Here is a 22,444-nt window from a genome sequence, read left to right as displayed (position 1 = left end):
CCTTTTGGTATCTCACCTGAATTTGCATGTATGGCCACCAATCTTTACTACATCACTCTCTTTTATCCCAACTACTATTAACTATTTTAGTTATTGATCACAGATCAATAATTTAAATAGAAAAAATAAAGCGGGAGGTGAAATAACTGCTTAATAAAAACAGAATGGGATTGGTCCTTAAATGTTTCCAGGCTTCTTCAAAGAAACCTTTTAAAAGGATTGCACATGATCAAAAAATAGAAAAATATACAAAATGTTACTGGTGAATCAGCCACCTGGAAACAAACAAATAAATTGTATAGCAAAGACATGAGTACATAAAAAAGCAAAAGTAACAACTATCAGCCAATGAGATCTAGGATGACAAACTTAGTCATTCCAATGATAACTGCAAAGAGATAATCTTTATGCTAATTCTTCTAAACAATAATTCCTCCTTTTCATGATGGCAAATTCTAATTCTTCACAGAGTTCCATTGAACTCTTATTATCACTTGGGTAAAAATCATATTTAAAATTGGTTTATATGGGGGGAAATGTACTATTAACACAAAATTAGTACTTCATGCTATTATACTGGTCTTAGGGATTTCAAATTTCCAAGATGTTCATTTAAACGTAATTGTCATCAGCTAAAAATGCCCAGTCCCTTTAGAATCCCCATTTAGATCCTTTCAATCTGCTCAGGTTTTAAAATGGTGGTAGTGGTTTTTACTTCTCTTGTGACTTAACATGAGCAGTATTTATACCACTATGTAAAAGTTTGGCTTTATTAGTTATGTTAGATGGGTATTTTAGTCTGATATAACTAGGATAAAGGGTAAAGAAGCCTGCTTTAATAAGATGGTTGCATTGTTTTAATTGTTAGCTGATTATTTAATAGTCACAACTTTTCTTAAAGAAATGTTTGCAAATAAATAACTAATGAATAATACAAGAAAGAAGAATAGAATAGAATATAACTTTATTACAGTCTTAGACCAGCAATAGACATCACTATTTACAATATACAGTATATAAAAAAATACTGACACATTGTAATACATTAATAGTGGATAAAAACATTTGTTAAGAAAATACATGTTCTCAAACAGTTAGGGGTTTGTATGAGTGGTTTGTATGAATGGAGAGCCAATAAATATGTGTGTAAATATCATTTTCCAAAGTTTGTTCTATCTCCAAAAATTGTCACAAATTGACGGCTATAATTCTGTAACTAATTTTTTTTCTAGTAGACATTGCAGCAGCACAGAATTTTGCCACTGCACACGTAATAGCTAGGTTTGAATCCTGGAGGAGAAAGTCTGCATAAAAATTCTCTGCCTCCCTGGCAATCTCTCTAGTAAGGGGAGAATATACAATGACCTATAAACTCTGTATAACTCACAGTACAATAAAACATGCGAGATATCGGGACTTCTGGTTTGAAGGGCTTCAGTGACAGACAGGAATCCGCGATCGTGTGTGGTTTCTGCCTGGGCTCGCCACTGGAGCGCCCTGAGCTGGCTGGTTTCGGGGCTAAGCCACCCGTAGAGGTGTTGAAGAAGGGGGAGACTGCCAGCAGGGTCGAGGAGAGCCACATCTCTCCTCCTCAGCTAGTCAAACTCCCTTTCCCAAAGGTGGTAGGAGCGGTGGTCAGAAATGGCCACCTCAAAGAAGTACTCAACCAGAAAAGAACGTGCAGGAGGAAGATAAGAAGTGAAAGTTTTGGCTGACCGGGCTAAGTTGAAAAAACAATAACTAAGGTACCCTGGAATTTAAATTTTACAAGAAATAACATTGCTCCCAAAGAAGAGTCGAAAGCAGCGAAAGAAGGTGAAAAGGGAAAGGTTTGGCGTTTTTTTCCTTCTCTCTCCTTCCTTATATTGACAATTAAGAATAAGAAATTGGAAAAATCCGCTTTGGCATCAATAGGCAATTAAGCTGAAAATATAACTAAATGCCAAAGGGACAATAAAGATTTCTGGACATTAAAAACTTTTTCTTCTATAAGCAGGAAGGGAGATAAAAAGAATAAGGGCAGGATCTGGAAGAGGGAGGAGACTGCCTGGACTTTAAAAGAATTTAAAGTAAAATTTCAATAAGACTTCTAAAAGATACATTTTAACTGAAACTTTGCAACTAAATAGTAACCCCAGGAAGAGAAAGTGGAGAAAAAAAAAAGAGCAAAAAGAAACAGTTTGTGTGTATTTGGATTACTTTTGGATTTCTGGCTATTATATTTGAATGACTAAAATCAATCGGGTGGTTGTTTAAACATTTCTACAATGGCATTACTTTTGGATGAATTGAAACTGGAACTTAAAAAGTACAAAGAAGATGCACAAGAAGGGAAGGGTTCCTTTGGCTTCATTTTTCAATTCTTAGAAATGGAGATTTGGAACTATGAGAAACAACAAGAAAAGACTGCAAAACAAGAAGACTGGGACAAAGAAGAGGCCATCTTTAATGAACAAGTAACCCTATGTGGGGAAGAAAAAGGAAAGGGGGGAAAGAGGATGGAGAATTTAAGACTTAAAAAAACAACCAAAGAAAAGAAAAATAATTTGAAAAATAAGTATAATACTGGAAAGCAACAGAAAAGGGGAATACAGAAGAGGGAAGTAGAGGTAGAGAGACAAAGGGGTAAAAAGGGGAGGGAGAAGAAGAGAGGGAAGAAGGAAAGGAAAAGAAGTTACAAAGGTCCAGAGCAAGATATAAAGAAACAGGACCTATTTAGAGATAATGGGTGAAAATTTAACTGAAAGGTATATGAGATTGTGTTGTTATATTTGAAATAGAAACAACTTTAGAAAATTGGATGATTAGAATGAGGGATAGAATGGTTAGTGTAACTTAGTGAAATGTTTGTGAATAAAGTAAATGAAATAAAATAAATGAGAAAATTGAATTAGGAAGTAATGGGAACACTTTAATTAGTCAATGTTTTATAAAATATAAGTGAAGAGAGGGGAATTGATTATGGAAAGTTTATAATTGTTCCCATAGCAGTATGATATTTAATTGAAAAGTAACGTGAAAAATCTTCTTTAATGAATATTAATATTAATGATAGAATTGAATTGGAATGGAAAGTTTTTTTAATTATATACATTTATAATTTTTTCTTTTTTTCTTTTTCTTTTTTTAAGAATACTGTGTGTAGTTTAAGAATGTACCAAACAGAATCCGAATGGAAGCTATGTATTATATTGAGTGTTATAACTTTAGGGGAAAGATATAAAGGCGTCATACTCCAATCAGTAACTACAGGAGAAATTTTGTTTAATGTGAAAAGATAATAGACAATTGAAACAGGACAGACAAAAAATATAAATATAATGATTTGAATTGAGATGAAATAAATACAATAAAATTGAGGAAATTAGAAGAGGGGAGAAGCTATGTAGAAGATGTAAAATTGTAAAAAGATATGGAATACAATATAAAAATGAGCATGAACCTGAAATTGTGTCTGCACGAAGAAATGTAACCTGGGATTATGCTGCTTTCAAAAAAGATGTTTTAATTGTGTTTCTTTTCTTTTTGTGAAAACTCAAATAAAATTTACAAAAAAAACAACATGTGAGATATCTTTAACTTCTCCTTTACATACTCATTCTGCTATTGGTGTTTTCTTATACCTGCCCTGAAGGAGTGCTGATGGGAGAATATTAAATCTGGCTCTGAAGAATGCTAATCTTTGTTTTGGGAAGATCAGATCATTTAGATATCTTGCTGATTCCCACACTCCCTGTTTAATTCTGTCCCTGTTGTGGTGAGCCAACCTATTTAGTTCTTCTTGGAGCTCCATGTCCTTCATTCTATTGATTACCACTTGCTTTGCTTGGTCAAAGCCTAGGGACATTAAGAATACTGGTGAGAGCACATAAGAGCCCATCTTGTGGTTTATTTCCTGTTTCCAGGGGGAGAGGTAGTTATCAGTCAGTACTAGAGGGGTCAGTCCCTATGGGAAGAAATGCATTTTTAGCCAATGAATGATCATCATCTTCCAGGCTCTTATCTGAATTTGAAGCATGCCTGTCTCAATTCTTACCTGGGCATTTGGAGTTCCTTTGGGTGCAGCTAAGATGGCTCTCAGGAATTTGGTTTGTATAGGTTCTAGCAAGTCTTTTTTTTGCAAGGATTCCTGTTTGTGCCCCAAATAGAATTTGTGCCAATGTTTTGGCCTCAAAAAGTGTTTAAGGCCACAGGTACTAATTGCTCTCCAACGGTGTAAAAAAAGTGTTTAATTGTATTTGAGGACCAATAAGCTGCTTGCAATGTATGATCCTTCCATGTCCCTTGTGAGTAGAAAACCACGCCAAGTTATCTGAATGTCCTAACCTGTTCTAAACTATACCCTTCTGTTTTCCAGGAGTATTGTCTAGGTCCTTTAGCAAAAACTAAAACTTTTTTTTTTATCAAAGTCAAGGACCAGCTTATTCTGTTTACAAAATTCAAGTGTTGCCATAATTGCTCTCTTCAGTCCTATTGAAGTTTGTGAAATTGTAGCAGCATTGTCAGCATATAGGAGAATCGGGATTTTACGTTGTGCTAAATTAGGAGGATGTAAATCAGGGTTCTGTAAGAGGTTGATCAGAGGGTTAATGTAGAAGCTAAAAAGGGAGGGGGATAGGATGCAACCCTGCCATACCCCTTTTTGTACCCTTACTGGGCCAGTTAAAGTGCCTTGAGGATTACACCTCACTTTCAAGGTGGAATTAGCATACAATTTTTATATGAGGAAAAGGAGGCATTTATCGATGGTAATGCATTTTAATTTTTCCCAGGGAGTGTTCTTGGATATTGAATCGAAGGCCTCCTTAAAATCAAGGAAGGCCACGAAAAGAGAGGATTTTTTTTTTATTCATGTATTTTTGAACCAGATGGTGAAGTACCAAGATATGATCCACCGTAGATCTTCCTTCTCTAAAACCAGCTTGCTCATCTTTGATTATCCCCCTGGAAATTAGCCAGTCCTGATGTTTATAGTTTAAGTGTTTGGCATACAATTTACTAATAGCACTCAGAAGGCTCATAGGTCTATAATTACCTGGGTCATTTCTATTACCTTTTTTATAAATTGGTATGATAATTGCTAATCCCCAATCTCTGGGCATACAGCCCATTTTATCTATAAATGTAAATAGAGATGCTGAAAGTGGATCCCACCAACTGGCATTCTTTTTGATTATTTCTGGCAGGACATTATCAGCACCTGGTGCCTTATTAGCCTTGAAGGTTCCGATCGACCAGGATATCTCTCCTGGTGTAATCGGGGGCCAGTAAGGAGTTTGGTCCAAACTAATTTGGCTCTCCATAGTTACATAGTCAGGGTCTGTATATAGCTCTCTAAAATATTCTTCCCAGGCATGAATTGGTACCTGATTAGTTGGGGGTAGTGGGGATTTCCCCAATCCTCTAGTGATGCACCAGAAAAGGGATGTATTTTTTGTCTTGACTGCTACAATTAATCTATGCCAAGACTCCTTCAGAGCTGCACTTTTCTTTTAGCAGGGTCTTATATTATGCTTCAACTGCTTTAAATAGTGAGTGTGATCCTCAAAAGGGGCATTTTTACTGTTCCTATACTCTTTGTTATATGTCCTTTTCAGTTGCACGCAATCTCTATCAAACCAACTTTTATTCCTTAAAATCAGCTTTTTGGATTGAGCTAGTATTCCATTAGCGAGAACCGATTTCAAATTTGAAATTAAAGTTTCAAACTCCTCTAAGTATGATCCTCCAAACTTATTTTTTAGTAGAGATGTATGAAGTTTTATTGTTTCTGGCACTAACATCTATTTAGTAACTTTCTTTGCATTTTTCTCAGTCCATTTAATTTTTACCTGGGTACTTTGGCTCTCTAGCCTGGGTAGGTAGATTGAACCAATCCTTAGAGATTTCTGTTGTGATGTGAGAGTAAGGTTTACTGCATTGTGATCACTTTCCAGTCATGAGTCTACCTCCATCTTTTGCAAGAACTTCTGGAGGTCGTATGATATTATCTAATAATCAACTGTGAATTTTCTTCCTGCTCCCCGATAAGTCTATTCTGCTGGGTAGTCACCTTTTGTGGAACCATTAAGGATACAAAGGTCCAAACATAAAGTCATCTGTCTTACACATAAACCTGCCCAATTCGCTTTAGGGTCTTTAAATTGTCTGGAATGCAGGGGTTCTTCTGGTACATTCTCATCATAATGGATCTTAAATTGATTAAATAATGCTTGATTGTTTGGACCCATCCTAGCATTTAAGTCCCCTCCAATAATCATTGCTGCTGTGAAGTATTTGTCTGAACAGCCAAGGATAAAATCTTCTATGCCACCCCAAATCTTGTTGATCAGATCCTTCTTATTGAGTGGAGGAATGTAGATATTAAAAAGCAAAATCTCCACCTTTTTATATAAAAGTAAGGTAGTCACAACCCATGGCTGAAAAGGTGGCAGTGATACACATTTAAATTGAAGGGCTGTATTAACTAGTGTCACAATACCCCCTTTAGCTCTCCCACTCACCTTACTTGGGGCAGCCAGGATAGAGTTGGTCCAATAACCATCTAACCGTATCTCTGCGGGTTCCAGGTTTCCTGTAAGAAGAGGATGTCAAATTGTGATATGTAGTCAAAAAAAGAGTTGGTCTTTTGATGGGACAGTCCAGCCCGCTGTATTCCAGGTTATAATGGAGAAGTGGATTGTCAGCCTTCAAGATCTTTTCTACTGCTTTGCATCTTTTGGCTTCCATAAGTAATGGGGGGAGGGGATATGTCTGGGAAGAGAGCTGGAGGTGTTACATTCTTAGTGTTGTGTAAATGGGGAGTGGGGAGGGAGTATAAATTCCTGCTCTTAAGTTTCTATTCCTCGCTTAGCTTTCTTTTCTCTGCGCAACTGCAAATCTTTATCAAAATATGTCAAGGTCAATGGGCAGAGGCCATTGACCACCTGAAGATACCCACATGATCATATCCCGAATTTTTAATTGGAAGAATCTTTTGAACTTTGGGGGGTGGGAACAATTCCACCACTTTCTATATGTGATCTGTGCGCCTAATTTCTTAGATTCAGAATTTTACCTGAATTTTACACTTCAATTTTCAGTAAAAGATTTCTTTCCTCTAATCTATGGAGTCTAAGTATTTCTTTCTTTGATTTTGAATGGAGCACAGACTGACAGGGATCATTTGCCGCTCATCAGGAAATTTTATTTATACAAAGGGAAGTTGTAGGGTTGTTGCAATGGACTGAGGTGTCATCGCACACAAAATTGGTTTTATTTAAAAGGAGGGGAGACCGATCTGAATGCTGTGTAGACTCCTGAGAAAATTGTTCAGAATAAGGGGTTTTAGCACCAGCTAGCAGAGCTTGCCATTCCTGTGTTTCTTCTCTAGGTATAGGGCAAGGAGTTATTAGGTCATGTTTCATTTGACTTTGAGATGATGGTACTGTCGTGGGATCTCTCTCAATCTTTTGTTGTGGTGTTGAAGGTGTCATAGGATGTTCACATAAGGATGATAGTATCTCCATCTCTACTGGAGCCTCTAGTGGTCCCTGTGCATCTTGGCTTCTGTTTTCCATCTCATATTCGTGCAGTCCCTTGCTCTCTGGGGGAGAAGTAAGAAGTTCAATTATTGGGGAGACCAGATCTATAAGCAATTCAGCAGTGTCCATTGTGACCAACAAGGATTTCTTTAAATTTTCTAGCTTGAATAATATGTTATCTTGTCCTTTTCTTGGGAGAGCTCCAAAAGTATTAATGAGGCCCATTTCTGTGCTGTTAAGTAGATCTTCACTGAGCCAGGCTGCTTTTTTTTTTTTTAGAAAAAACTTTATTAATTTTACTTTTAAAAAACAACAACACAGCTACAAATTATGTACAACAAAAAGACAAACAGGTCTTGGCATAGGCCAAGAGGGAAAGAGAGGGAGGCTTGAGAGAGGAAAGAGGGCAAGGTAAGGGAAGGGGGGGAAAGAGTAGGGAAAACAATTATAATAAAACCATATTTTTTGTGACTGTCTGTAAGGTCCTTTCTTCTTCAAAACTATCGTCGGCGGTGCTTTTCTTTATCTCTGCTTCAGAGGCCCTCGGCCTTAATTTTCCTAGAGGTGATCTATCTTTGGTTTAGCCAAATATACAAAGGATTCCAATTGCTATAATAGGTTGAGGATTCTTTATTTTTTAACGCTTGGGTTAGTTTGTCCATTTCAGTGGGGATAGAGGGTAGTTTCCAGCACTGGGCAAATGCCAGTCTGGACGCGGTTAAGATATGGATTGTAATATACTTCTATTTTTTGGATATTTGTTTATCAAAAATTCCTAGAAGGAAGGACTCTGGTTTGTACTCAATTTGTTCCTTGGTTATTTCCTCTAGCCAGTGCCTAATTTTTTGCCTGTACTTCTGGGTTTCCTTGCATGACCACCACATGTGGAAGAAGGTACCTTCTATATTTTGACATTTCCAACATTTGGGGCTCGTGTTGGGGTGCATCTTCGCCAATCTCGAAGGGGGCAGGTGCCATTTATAAAACATTTTATATGAGTTTTCTTTATAAACTGCTGATTTCATGATCTTAATGTTCCTGTTCCAGATCTTTTCCCATTCGGCTAGGGTAATGCTCTGACCCACGTTTCTGCTCCATGCAATCATATTTCCTTTGACAATTTCTTGTTCTAGTTCTGTTTCTAATAAATGTTTGTAAAATTTAGATATATTTTTTTTACTCGGTCCTAATAGAATTTAGTCTAAAGTCTGTAATTTATTGTAGATTCCAAATTCCTTAATGTCTTGTTTGTATCTACTATGAATTTGAAGGTACACCCACTGATCAATTATAAATCCTTGCTCTTGTAATTCTTGTCGTGTTTTCAGCTTTCCTTGTGGGTCTAATAAATTTTCGTGCTTAATCATTTTGGTTATGTCCAAATTATTAGGGTGTACTATTGCTTCCATTGGAGATAGCCAAATCGGTATTTTTAGGTAAAGTTTTTTATGTACTTTTTTCCAATTAGTTAATAAAGAGTCCCTGATAAGATGCCTATGGAAATATGATTGCCTGGGTTTCCCAGTTTCCCACAGAAAGGCATGCCATCCTTTCTGCATATCGTGGCCTTCTAATACTAGTGTTCTTTTGTTGGTTAGATTCACCCGATCCTTTATCCATAGTAGGGTGGCTGCCGTATGATATATTTCCCAGTTTGGCAGGGCTAACCCTCCTCTGCTTTTCGAATCTTGTAGGGCTTTTACGTTAATCCTAGCTTTTTTCCCCTGCCAAATAAATTTCAACGTTATCTTGTTTAGTTCCATAAAAAAATTTTTTTATTTAATTTGATTGGAATTGTCTGGAATAAATATAGAAATTTTGGCAGAATATTCATCTTAATCAAAGCAATCCTGCCCAATAAGGAAAGTTGTAATTTACTCCAGGAATCTAAGTCTTTCTTGGATTGTTGGAGAAGTTTGTCATAGTTGTTTTCTTTTAACGATTTGCTTTGTGGAGTTAGCCAAATTCCTAAGTATTTAATTTTTTTTGTCACCTGTATTCCCATTGTTGTCTCTAGCTCTTTATTCTGGTCTCCTGTTAAATTTTTAGTCATTAATTTCGTTTTTCCCCTGTTTATTTTAAATCCTGCGACTTCTCCAAATCGTTCTAGTTCTTCTAATAAGTTGTGTCCTTTTTCTATGGGCTCCTCCAGAAAAAAAACCAAATCATCAATGAAAGCTTGTACTTTATACTCTTCTGATTTGATCCCCAGTCCTCTAATTCTCAAATTTTGCCTAATGTACGTCAGAAGAGATTCTAGGGCGAATATGAAAAGCAGAGGGGAGAGAGGGCAACCCTGTCTTACCCATTTTTCTATTTTTATTGGGCCAGTTTGTTCCCCATTTATTAGAATATTTGCCTGTTGAGTGTGGTAAATTGTAGTGACGACATTTTTGAATCTGGTGCCGAGGTTCATATTATATATTTTTTGAATTAAGAAATGCCAATTTAAATTGTCGAATGCTTTTTCAGCATCCAAAAACATAAATGCAAATTGTTTTTCCGGATGGGCTTATAGTATTCTGAAATGTCTATCACTGTTCTTAAATTATTCTTAATTTGTCGAAATGAGAGAAATCCATTTTGATCTTCATGGATATAAGTGTTTAAAACCTGTTTTAATCTATTGGCTATTATAGAAGAGAATAGTTTGTAATTTGCATTCAGGAGCGAAATTGGTCTATAATTATTAATAAGTCTGTGGTCTAGGTCCTCCTCCGGGATCAGCGAAATTAAGGCTCCCCTCCACGAGTCCGGCATCTTGGCTGCTAAGAGTACCTCATTAAATACATCCAGCATCAGTGGTCCAATTTGTTCTATGATTGTTTTGTAAAGTTCTACCGGTATCCCGTCCGGTCCTGGTGCTTTATTGTTACTTTGCTTCTCTATTGCTGACTTCAGTTCGGACCATGTTATATTTTGGTTTAATAATTCTATCTCTTCCTCTCCAATTGCTTTATCATTCGCTTCCTCCAGGTATTTCATTATTTTATCCTCACAGACTTCTTCTTTTTTGTATAATTTCCCAAAGTATTTAAAAGTGATCTCTTTTTTTCTTATCTATCTCCTCTTGCATATTGCCCCCTCGTCCATTAATTGGTGTATCAATCTTTTTCTTTCGTTTTCTTAAGTTTGTGGGCTAACCATCTCCCTGGCTTGTTTGCATGCTCAAAGTAGATTTGTTTAGTCATTTTCAGACTAATCTCCAATTTTTCTTGTTCCAGTAAATTTAGTTTGTGTTTAGTTGTTGTTAACTGATTCTGTATTCTTTGGTTTTTGGGGTTCTTTTGTAGTTGGGTTTCTAAATCCTTAATTTCTTGTTGTAGGTTACTTTGTTGGGCATACTTTCTTTTATTTCTCATAGCATTGTAAGAGATTGTTATTCCTCTTATAAATGCCGTTAGTGTGTCCCATATATTTTGTTTCGAAGTTAGATCATTATTATTTTCCTTTAAGAAGAAGTTCAGTTCTTCTTTCAGTTTGTTAGTATATTCTTCTTCTTTTATTAAATGAGTGTTAAGAGTCCATCTTTTCTTTGGTTTTCTTCTACCTCTCCAGGTTATTTGAATTGGGTTGTGGTCAGCCCAGTCATTTGGTAAGATTTCGCTATCTTTGATTTCATTAATTAATTCACCGTTTATCCAAGCCATATCTATTCTTGTCCAAATTTTGTGTGGGTTAGAATAATAAGTAAACTGTTCTTTTTGGGGTTTAATTTTCTCCAGATATCTACCAGATTCATTTCATTCATCATATACTTACATGGCTTAGAGAATTCTCTTTTTCCTTTTTGTTCTTACTCCTGTTACTATGATCCTTCCGGTAGTCAGCAATAGAGTTAAAATCGCCAATCAGGAAAATATTGCCATTTTCAAGATCTATTATCTTTTGGTGGAGATGTTTAAAAAATTTACCTTGATCATCATTTGGGGCATAGATTACTACCAGTAAAAATGTAATGCCATTAATCGAGATTTGTACCACCAGAGTTCTTCCTTCAGGGTCTGCCCAGATTGACTCCGCTTTTAAGTCATCTCTCACATAGATTGCAATACCTTTCTTTTTGTGTTTATCTGCTGGTGCTGTAAATAATTTTCCCAGTTTCAGACAATCTAGGAATTTCTCCTCACTTTTCCTAATGTGTGTTTCTTGTATGCAAATTATATCAACATTTTGTTTTATTAGTTTGGTTAGAATCCTTTTCCTTTTAGCTCTTGAATTTAGGCCGTTTATATTGATGGAAAGAATTTTCCTTCCTTCGTCCATTTACTTAAGTCTGCCTCTCTTTTTGTCTTGTAACTATACGGCTCTCTTCTTGTGGATGATATGGGGTTGTTTCTTCTCTTTCTTGTTGTAAGTTGTCTTTCCTTTGAGTTTGGACAGATCTTTCTTCTTTGTTCCTATGGCGGTTACGATCTTCCTGCATGTTCCTTTGGGTTTCCTCCCTAGTATGTTGATCCTCCGTGGTTGTTAGCTGTTCTAGGAAGTCTTGTGCTTGTTCTATTGAATCTATTTTAATTTTTCTTCCCTTCCACGATATTAGCATCCCTTCTGGGATTAGCCATTTGAATGAGATTTCGTTTTTATTTAAGTAATTGGCTAAAAATTTATATTCTTGCCTTATGGCCCTCACTTTTCTTGGAATCTGCTTAAGAACTATGATCTCTTTGCCCTTATATAATATTCTCTCATCTCTGGCCTTTCTAAGTATTAGGTCTCTCACACATCTTCTTGAAAAGCGGATATGGATCTCCCTTGGGCAATTGTGACGCCTTGCGTAACTGGTGTTCACCCTATAGATTTCATCGAATTCTTTGAGTAAGTCATCTTTCTCTTTTTCAACTAGTTCAGCCAACAAACCTGCCATTAATTGTTCTAGTTCTTCATTTTTGGATTCCTCCACGTTTTGGAACCTTAGGTATGCAGCTGCTCTGTCCATCTCAAGTTGGACCAAGGAATCTTCCATTTCTCTATTAACATTTTTAAAGGCTTCCTCAGTCCTTTCTAGGTTCCTCTCCGCTTGTTCTGTCCTCCTCTCTATTTCTTTTATTTTTAATTCAGTTCTTTCCATGGCCAATTGCATTGTCCCAACCTTATCTTCAACTCTCTGTATATCTGCTCTCATCTCCTCTTTTAATTTACCCATTTCTTCCTTCAGTTCGCTAATATCGGCTCTGGTCTCATTGTGATTCCTAATCATAATCTCCTGCATTCTAGACATTGATTCTTGCAGGGATAATAATGTCGCTTGTAGATTGGCATTAGTGACAGTCGGTTGTTTTTCTCCTGTCAAGGTCTCTTCTATAGTTTTCTGCGTTGTTGGGGAGGCAGTTGCCAGAGTTGTCATCAAGGTCTGGGTGTTCTTCCTTCCCGTTTTCAGGGCCGTGGTTGTTGTGGAAGTCATCTCTGATAAGATTTGTTTTTGCAATTGGACAATGTTAAGAATATTATCCCAAATCACCATTCGATGTAATAGCCCTTTAAGTGTGATTACAAGTCTATTTGCTAAGCTTACACACCAAGTTATTTTAGATCTCTTTCTTCGGCCCAATCTGTCATTCAGGCAAGTTAAATTCCAATTCAATAGAGTGTTATCAGATACTATACAATACTATACAATAGATGTTATACAATAGAATGTAATCGAATATTATGTATTATGTATTATTCTCTATATTAAGTTCATATACCAGAGTTAATTGTATTTTACCCCTAATAAATCATTACCATATCAAATCAAACTTGTTTAAAGCAAACAACCAACTCTAGAATTTCTCACTCTATATATACCTTTGTCCTATAATGTATATTAATATTTAAGGTTCCAATTCATCTGAGACAACCCTATTTAACAGACCTTAAAATTTTTGTATATCCAAGAGAGTCTAATCAATAAACCCTAATAACTATAACAAGCAGTTTGCCTTTATACTTGTATTTATAACTATTATAGAAAGAAAGGAAAGACCAAGAGAGAAAGGGAGAGAGAGAAAGAGTGCAGGAGGAAAAGGGTCTTTTTAATTTTGGGGAATCACTAGGCACGTATCTGTGGGATTAGTTCCATGGAAAAACAAGTCTGAGTTGGGGCTGGCATTTTAGTCTTATACTTTTCCCTCCTGGGTGCACCAAGGGAGCAGGGGGAGGAAGTGCTGACTAATTGCTGTCAGCGCTCAGCGATCAGTCTTTGCCAGGCTTCCATCTGTCTCTTCCTTCTTCTTCTTCCCTCTTCTTCTTCCCTTCTGCCAGCACTTGTCAGTCCACAGTCACTTTGGGCATCCGCCTCAGATCGATCACTTTAGAAATCAGTTTTGTAGGCAATGATGCTAAAAGGAAAGGACCTTGCATATAAAAGTCAGTGCGTCGCTATCTGGCTCTCTACCGCTCGCTCTGCCCTCCTTCGCAGCTATAATCCTCTCCTAGTCTTCTAGTCTTCTCAGGCGCTGATCCCAGATAGCAATCCACTCCCGAGCTTCTTAAATTTCCCACCGCCTTTTTCTCTCCTCAACAATCTTCTTCCAAACGCTCCAATCCACACTTCACTTTAAGTGTCGAGCCATTCTATCTGCATTTATCCCCCTTTCACTTTTCAAACTGCTTTTCTAGCCGCTTGTCTCCAGCTTCCCCCACTGTTACTCACAATGAAACAGGGAGAGTCAGACCGATCTCTCTCTCACGGCTTTTGTAGTCCTTCTGCCCTTTTCTGCTCAGATCCTTCAGGCTGTCACTTTTTGCTTCATCAGTTCAGTGACAGACCGGACTTTGGAGCCGCCATTAGCTGGCAGCTGGCTCAATTGCGCTGGTCTCAGAGGCTCTTCCTTCGTTGCTGGGGAGTTGCCTTCCCCCAAACAGTAACCCGGGGGTCCTCTATTCTGACACGAAGCTCTACGGGTTTCGTGTATCCACTGGGGATCCCTCCAAACGCGAGAAGAGGTGTTCGAAAGCCACAGCTGGGCTTCTCCACCTCTGGACATCCCTGTCCTGCCACCGGAAGCCAGGAATCTCATTGCTATCATTTCAAATCCAGTAAAAATACTTTTCTCTATTTTAATGGAGTCTAAGGTTTCTTTCTTGGATTTTGAATGGAGGCACAGCTGACAGGTATAGCCAAAGTGTTTTGGTTTTTTTTGCCATGCTACCATCATTCCTTTCACCTATTCCATTTTAAAACTTAGCAGATAACTATATATTTTCTTTATTAATTTTTCATCCATCCCTAAAAATATCTGATCCAGTGCTATTGGCTCATATCTCAATTGTATTTGCAAGTTTGGCCATCATGCTAAGTCTGCCCCTTGATTGTGCAATTCCTGTGTCATTTTGAGTTCCGCATCTTCATTTAAAATACGTTACAATTCTTTTCAAGTTAATAACATTTGGATGTATCAGGGCTTTCATTGTAAACAGCCAGACTCATATTTTCCTATAGTTTTTTGTTTTAACTTTTTCCCATAGCAGAAGTAATGCATTTCTTACATAATGTATTTGAAAATATCTATGACGTCCCTGTCCTTCCACCGGAAGTCCCAGCCAGGCTGCTTTTTAACAAGACTCCCACTTTCTTTTTTTCAAGGTTGAGAATGCAGAAGAGACAGCAGCTGTGGGAGCTCACATGTTAACAATTAAAGGTTTAACCTTTTCCTCACAGAAAACTCTGATGGGAAAAATTTGGAAGGAAGCTAGAGGTGCCTTCATCTTAAACAGCATCAGTGGTATGGTGGGCTGCTTGAAAGGCAGAAGTATCTGCTTCCAACTTGGAAACTCAGGAAGCTACTCCACAGCATAAAAATCAATCTGCCCCTGATGGCAGTGAAGAAGCTGACTTAGGGAATTTAGTATAGCACTCTTAGTAATCCAGCGTCCGTAATTAAGTCTGTTCATATGGATTCTCAAAGCAATCTATTGTGTTTGCAATGAGCAATGTGATTGTAGGGGAGATGCTTTCCTGGTTTCCAGTGAAACTTCTCTATCGATACCTCCTCCTCTTGTTGCCTTGTCTGGAGAAGGGCTGTTTTTCTGAGAGGGCTGCCACTTTTTAACAAGTTGTTTTTAACTGTTTCCTGGGTCTTTGCTCTTTTTCTTCTTCCATATCCTGAGTATGGGATTTACCCAGGTCTGCTGTAAGCACGTTGGTGGTGGGGTCTGTAGCCCGATGCTGTGCTTGCAGAAAGACAGCAATATCTTTTCTTAGTGTCTCTACATCGTGTTGGATGTTCTGCATCGTGTTAATTGTTCAAATATTGAGACAACCATTTGTGCTGTGAGAAAGCATTGTTTTGCCATAAACTCTGTTGTATTCTCCCAGGGTAAGCTCTCCTCACTTTGAATTAGATTATTGTTAATCTTTTTAGTCTTTATCACAGTCTCATATCAGTTGTAACTGGCTTAGTTGTTTGTGAAAAAATCTGGCAGTCATTTTGCTCCTCCCCCACTAGATCGGGAAAGTCTAATATCTGCTGTTTTGACAGATCTCTTTGCAGGTCCCATTCTAACTTCTCAAGATTGTTGGGAATGGAGGGGGGGTTAGTTTTACTTATAGATCTCTTGCCAGCAAAGTGCTCCTGAATTCTTGGTTGTTTTGCAGTCTTCACTGGTGGGAGAGATCCTGGGCTAGTACCATGGCGCTTCTTTCTTTTCCCCATGTCTTGTTAGTCCTCAGCAAAACAAAAACTTTTGTCTGTGTTGTGGTCTATGCTGTTATCTTCTCCAGAAAATATTATTTAAATAAAAAGAATCTAATGGGAGTACTAAAAATTGGTAAAATAAAATAAACCAAGAGGAGCCGCTGCAGCACACTCTGGTAGCCGGCTTCCTCCAGTTCTCCAAGGAAGAGATTTAATTGTATACATTTCTTCACAGAAGCCTCAACATATAAATCAGCATTTATGGAAATGCTTATCACTGAAAGAACCTTTCAGCATTGTAATGCTTCCATTTTTCGGTCTGTTTTTCTGCTTGTGAATTGTCCTACAGAATTATACCTTGAAACTCATAGAGGAGCTCACATACCTAAATATCAATACATATATTTTACACATACATACAAAATACTAAAACTAACCTCTTGTATGACACAAGCCATCTCAGCAGATGCTGAACAGATGCTACTTGAAGAAGAGCTGCAAATGCCTCTTCTCCGTTCTTGAGTAGCCAATTGTCTGAGTTTTTTTAAAGTTTATCCTTCATCAAGATCCATCATCTGGCAGATACTTTTTTTTTCTCTATACTTTTTTGCCCATTTTGCTTCTCTCTCTCCTCCCATAGAACTACCAAACCTAAATGTAAAACTTGGGAAGACTTCTAAACATCAACAAAGCATTTGGCATTTTCTGTGTTGGCCATTAGTTGCACTCAGGATTTTACAGTCCTACCTCTCAAGGGATGGAATTTACAAATCAAAATACATGGAGTCATAAGACTTCCTTTTCTAAAAGGTCTACATGGTGTAGAGGGAAGTGTGATAGGCAAAATAAACAGTTGAATTTGAATGATATGCTTGAGCCTTCTTTCGCTTGGCAACTGTCATACAAATGTAAAAAGTTTGAACTGAAGTCCTGCCCTGCCCTTTTATTAATTCATCTGACATTTATTCCCATACATAAAAAGTGGTTGCAAAGTTGTGTTTGCCATCTTGGTTTTTGAAACCCCACTCCCAGAATCAGAATATTAATGCAGCCATGATCTCCAATTAAACAAATGAATGAATGAATTGATTCTTTATTGGCCAAGTGTATTAGACACATAAGGAATTTGTCTTGGTGCATATGCTATCAGTGTACATAAAATGAAAAGATTTATCAAGAATCATAAGGTACGACACTTAATTATAGTCATAGGATGCAAATAAGCAATCAAATCATACTAGGAAATAGTCAAAATAAATTGTAAGGATACAAGCAACAAAGTTACAGCCATACAGTCATAAATGTGAGGGAATGGGTGATAGGAACTATGAGAAGATTAATAGTAATGCAGTCTTAGTAAATAGTTGGACAGTGTTGAGGGAATTATTTGTTTAGCAGAGTGATGGCATTTAAGAAAAAGCTGTTCTTATGTCTAGTTGTTCTGGTGTGCAGTACTCTTGTTCTGACCAAGGCTTCTTGAGACAGTAACAATCACATGCTGTTTCCCAAACCCGTTTTTTTATTTCAACTGCTGTGAATTATATGAATTCACAGTTCAAAATGAGTCCCGAACAGTTTATGAACAGTCCAACAGAAATCTGCCACAGTCTTTTGGAATACGGATGATAAGCACCCACCTTTATCTCCCTTGAAATGTTGTCAACAACTAAATTGCCAATTAGCTGTACAAGGCCAAACGGAGCACAAAAGTCAACACGGAGCTTCAGATTTTAAACTGACCAGAACGAACAAAGTTGTTTCCTGCAAAGGCTCATGTCCCTTTGCTCCTCCTTTATGTCTTATGGGAGAGGCCAATCTTCTCCAAGCCTTACTCCTGAGTTGCCCCTTTTGTCTTAACTGTTCTTGCCTTCTGGCAGCTCTGTGCAAGCGCGCACTGGGAACAGGCTTCCCCTGTTCCTCTGCATTGCTGATGTCAGATTCTGGAGGATCCAGAGTCAGCACATAACTCTCAGATGGCCCTGGCCCCATCTCTCTGTAGGATGCAGATTCCTTGTCTGAGCCCTCCCCACTGTCCAGCTCTGCTGCCAGCTCCGCAGGCCGCTGATGGACCATAGCCTCATTTTGAGAGTAGGAGTTGAAACTTTATGTCCAAGATGTGAGGGGTCTGTAAATATTTTCACAGCCCTCTTTTTGACTCATGCAGTATGCCTGTCCTCAATGGAAGGCAGGTTGGTAATAATTGTTTTTGCTGCAGTCCTAATTATCCTCTGAAGTCTGTGTCTTCAGAGGATAAACAAATCATATATCTTTTATGTAGAGAGCCAAGAAGGTGGGTAGATAATGATAAACTAGTAATTCCTAAAGTAGGCTCCTGTTTTTTGACTGGACTCACTACTTCTGACTCAACACTACAGCCTAAAAATGCCACTCAAAGGAAACAAAAGAACCTGGAGCCAATACATTCATCATAGCAGAGAAACAGATGAGAATGAATTCTTCCCTCTCCACCACAAAGGCAACACAAAATATGAGTAAAAGATGTACAGATTCACCCCCAAAGAATGAAACAACACAGAAACTAGTAACAAGACAGACATTTTTCCTGACTCTCCTATCTTTAGACCAAGTCTCTCTCTAGAGCAGGAAGGTAGTAGCGATAATCTCCTGAAAAAATCCTCCTTCTCTCTATACAACTACACTCAACTTTTCCATGAGGTCTGTCTTTCTTCTACTCTGGTCTTTATATTACAGCAATAATGATATTGCAGTCAAGGTGGACAGCTTCCAACATCTTGATCTGCAAACCTCTCATGGCAATCAGGGACTTAAAACTGCAGGCAAATCTAGCCACTTTTGTATTTTAGCAGCCTTTCTTTCAACATTCACATGGCGTCTAGAAGCAGTTGGGGCATCCAACCAACTTCTATATACCACAGAAAAAGAACTCCTCCAAGAAATCCATAAAAATGTCCATAGATAGGTAAGATTATTTCAATATATAATTATTGTAGCAACTATTACATTGAGGGGCAAATAATATGGGTTTTGTTATTTATTAACTAACATAGTTACCTTGTATTGTAACTTGATTTATTTTATCTTTTAAAATGATGTTCAGATTTATTAGCTTTTAACATTCCTAAACTAGTAAACAAACTGGAGACTAACTCCAGGTAAGAAAATCTATCTAACACAGGACAAATTGTTTTCTTTTTTTCTTCAACTTTTAGCTGTGGAAACAATCCAGAAAATGATGGATACATTTTCATGTAGCTTCCCAAATTTGTAGGACCTTATTCTGAATTTGGAAAGTATTAAATGTTTTTGCTTAATATTTTAAATATTAAGTAACGGTGGGTCCCAGTCTTGCCTTTGGCTTTATATGGCTGCATATATTCCTGTTCTGTCTCCCCTTCCCTTTCCCCCAAAAGGTAAGGGATTATACACACACACAAACACCAACAGGCAAGCTGGCTCGAACTTCGCAGAGCAAATCCTCTGTAACTGATAACATTCTTGGCATCCCACTACGTCCTGCCTGCCAAGTCTGAGCTGGCAGCAATTGTAAATCAAAGTCTTACTCACACAGAGGGAAATGTATCTTTTACTTCACAAAGCACAAGGCAATCCACAAAACAATCGTTCTTCCAACATAGTCACAAATAAAGTCTAAAGTAAGTTAAACTTTGTCCCGTACAAAGTTTAAGGAGAAAGCACACCCACTTTTATCCCCTGTGGGGTGTGGCTCAGTGACTCAGCTCACTCTCTTACCCTCCCACACTTCCTACGTTGCTGCTCACATTTCTCCCTACGATGCTGCTTGGGGTTGAGCCAAGACTCCTCCTCTTCACTCCCTGCCAGGGGCTGCTCCGACATGCCTTCCTCCTGATTCATCTCAGGCTGTTCCTCTCGGTTGTCTGATGGAACCTGAGGCATTACCAGGGAGGAAGACTTGGCAGGGAGGAAGGTCCTGGGGAGGAAGGCATTCCCTGTTCCTCCCCCTCATCTTCAAGGTCCTCTTCCTCTGACAGCATAGGCTCGGGAGTCAGGGCCACAACATATTCCTATCACAGTATGGAAGCATGCTGATATGCTGATCTCTCCTGATTTCTTTTTCTAAGAAAAGAAGAAAAGTCTGCCTTGCAGCTTTCTTTTACACTGTATGATTATATGCAGGGATAGTATTCAGGGAATACAGACTGGTTTGGGCAAACCTCTAGGGAAAATTTTAAGTGATTTGTGCAACGGGCAAATACCACCTTTGGCTGACCCTGCCCCTGCCCACCCAATCCCCCAGTCGCTGTTCACCCCTGCCTGCCTGCTTGCCACTCGACCCACCTGCCTGTTTGCCTCACCCCACCCTGCCACTACTTATCTCACCTCCCCAGCATAGCAGCACAGAGTGTGGCTCCTCGCTATTACACAGTCTCTGTGGCTTGCTGCCATGCCTGCCTGCTTCCCTCCCTCCTGTGGCCCAACTGATCTGCCTGCCAGGTAAGCCTGTGAGTCGTGCTATCCCTCCCCATCCCCAGAGCTTGCTGTGCCCCACCCACCCAGGAACTTGCCCAGCTGCTTTTGCCACCGGCAAGGCTCCATCCCAGGCGGCAGTGCTAGCTGCAACCTAGCTAGCTGCCTCCCCCCCACACACACCATCCTCAGAGCTTACCTGGTTGCCTTCACCACTGGTGCCACTCCATCCCAGGTGGTACCCCAAGATGCTGGGCTGGGGCCAAGACTGCTGCTGCAATGCACATGTGCACTCTGGGACATCTGCCTCCCTCCTGAAGTGCCACTGCTTCCCAGCCTTCCCCACTGTCCCAGAGGCCCAGCTGGCTTCCCTGGCTTCCCCGTGGCTTTTCCCACTGTTTAAGGTACTTTTCTTACCTTACTGTCCCATCCGTAAAGTGCTGCAGCAGAGAGTAGCAGCTGCTGACCTGCGGTGAACTGTTTTCCCTTCCTTCCTTCTTTCCTTCCTTTCTTCTTTCCTTCCTTCCTTTTCAACCTGTTTTTTGGTGATTTCCTGGGCTATTTTGGGGGGCATTTCCAGGCATTTTCTAGGCTGTTTTTGGCCATTTTCAGGCCATTTTTGGACCGTTTTCACCCAAAAAATGGCCAAAGAGGCCTGGAAAAGTTTTGGGGCTGTTTTTTGCCTGAAAAAGGATGAGAAAAATGGCCTGGAAAATGGGCAGGGACAAGGCCAGCTGGTGGAGGGGTTAGCTGATTCACTGAACTGTGCAGAATTTTAACACCAGTTTACCCAAACTGGTCTGAACCAGCTGAATCCCACCTCTGACCCTATTCCAATTATTTTGTTCTGCAAAACACATCATGAAATCACCACCTTTCTGGTTCCAACTGTAAATCAGTGGTGGGATTCAAATTTTTTTACTACCAGTTCTGTGGATGTGTCTTGTTTGGTGGGCATGACTTTGTAGTCATGTGATTGGGTGGGCATGGCCAACTCAATGTCATTCATGTCATGCCTTGCCTGGCCCCTCCCCTCCCAGCAATTCCTGTCACACCCAGCTTCAACGTATCTACAGTTCTGTAAAAATGTTCACCTTTTTCTGACTTTATTATCTACGTACTATAGATGTACTTTCATGGACCACTGAAAGGAGGAAATGGCTCACATGCTTTGCCCAAGAGCGTGATAGGCAACAGGCTTTTAAAGGGCTGCCACAACAAAGGGGGGGAGGGCAATGTATTTTCCAAAGAAGCAGAATGCAAACAAAAAGCAATGGATGGAAACTGAACAAAGAGAGAAGCAACTAAAACTAAGGAGAAACTTCCTGACAGTGAGAAAAATTAACCCATGGACCTGCTTGTCTTCAGAAGTTCTGGGTGCTCAATCACTGGAAGTTTTTTAGAAAAGGCTGGACAGCCATTTCTCTGAAATGGTATAGGCCCCTCGAGGTCCCTCTAAGTATTATTCTGTTATTCTGACACTTTCTGAGAACCATCACTCAAATTTATTTCATAATTTCACATATAAAATAGCCATTCATGTAATACAACCTGCATATTGTTCAAAACAGTAATTATTATGGCTGACAGCAAGCCTAAAGTCAAAGATCACAAGACTGCTTCTTTCTCTGTACATAAACAAAACATCACATACCAGGAATAGCAGATTAAACTGGATTTATGCAACCTGATGTATAAAATAAACATATGCATATTTATGCTCTGGACTAGACATTGAATGCATGTAAATCCCTGAAAAATAGGTGGTAGTCCTGGGCAAAAGGAAGGCAGTAAAATCACTCTCGGTGTAGGGACAGTGTAAAATACTAACACTTGATAAATAATGAAACAATTAAAAATAATAGCACAGAG

The sequence above is a fragment of the Pseudonaja textilis genome, chromosome Z, assembly GCF_049901715.1.
Source record: "Pseudonaja textilis isolate UNSWEBS1 chromosome Z, rPseTex1.2, whole genome shotgun sequence".
Lineage (NCBI taxonomy): Eukaryota > Metazoa > Chordata > Lepidosauria > Squamata > Elapidae > Pseudonaja > Pseudonaja textilis.
Note: the sequence above shows the minus strand (reverse complement) of the source record.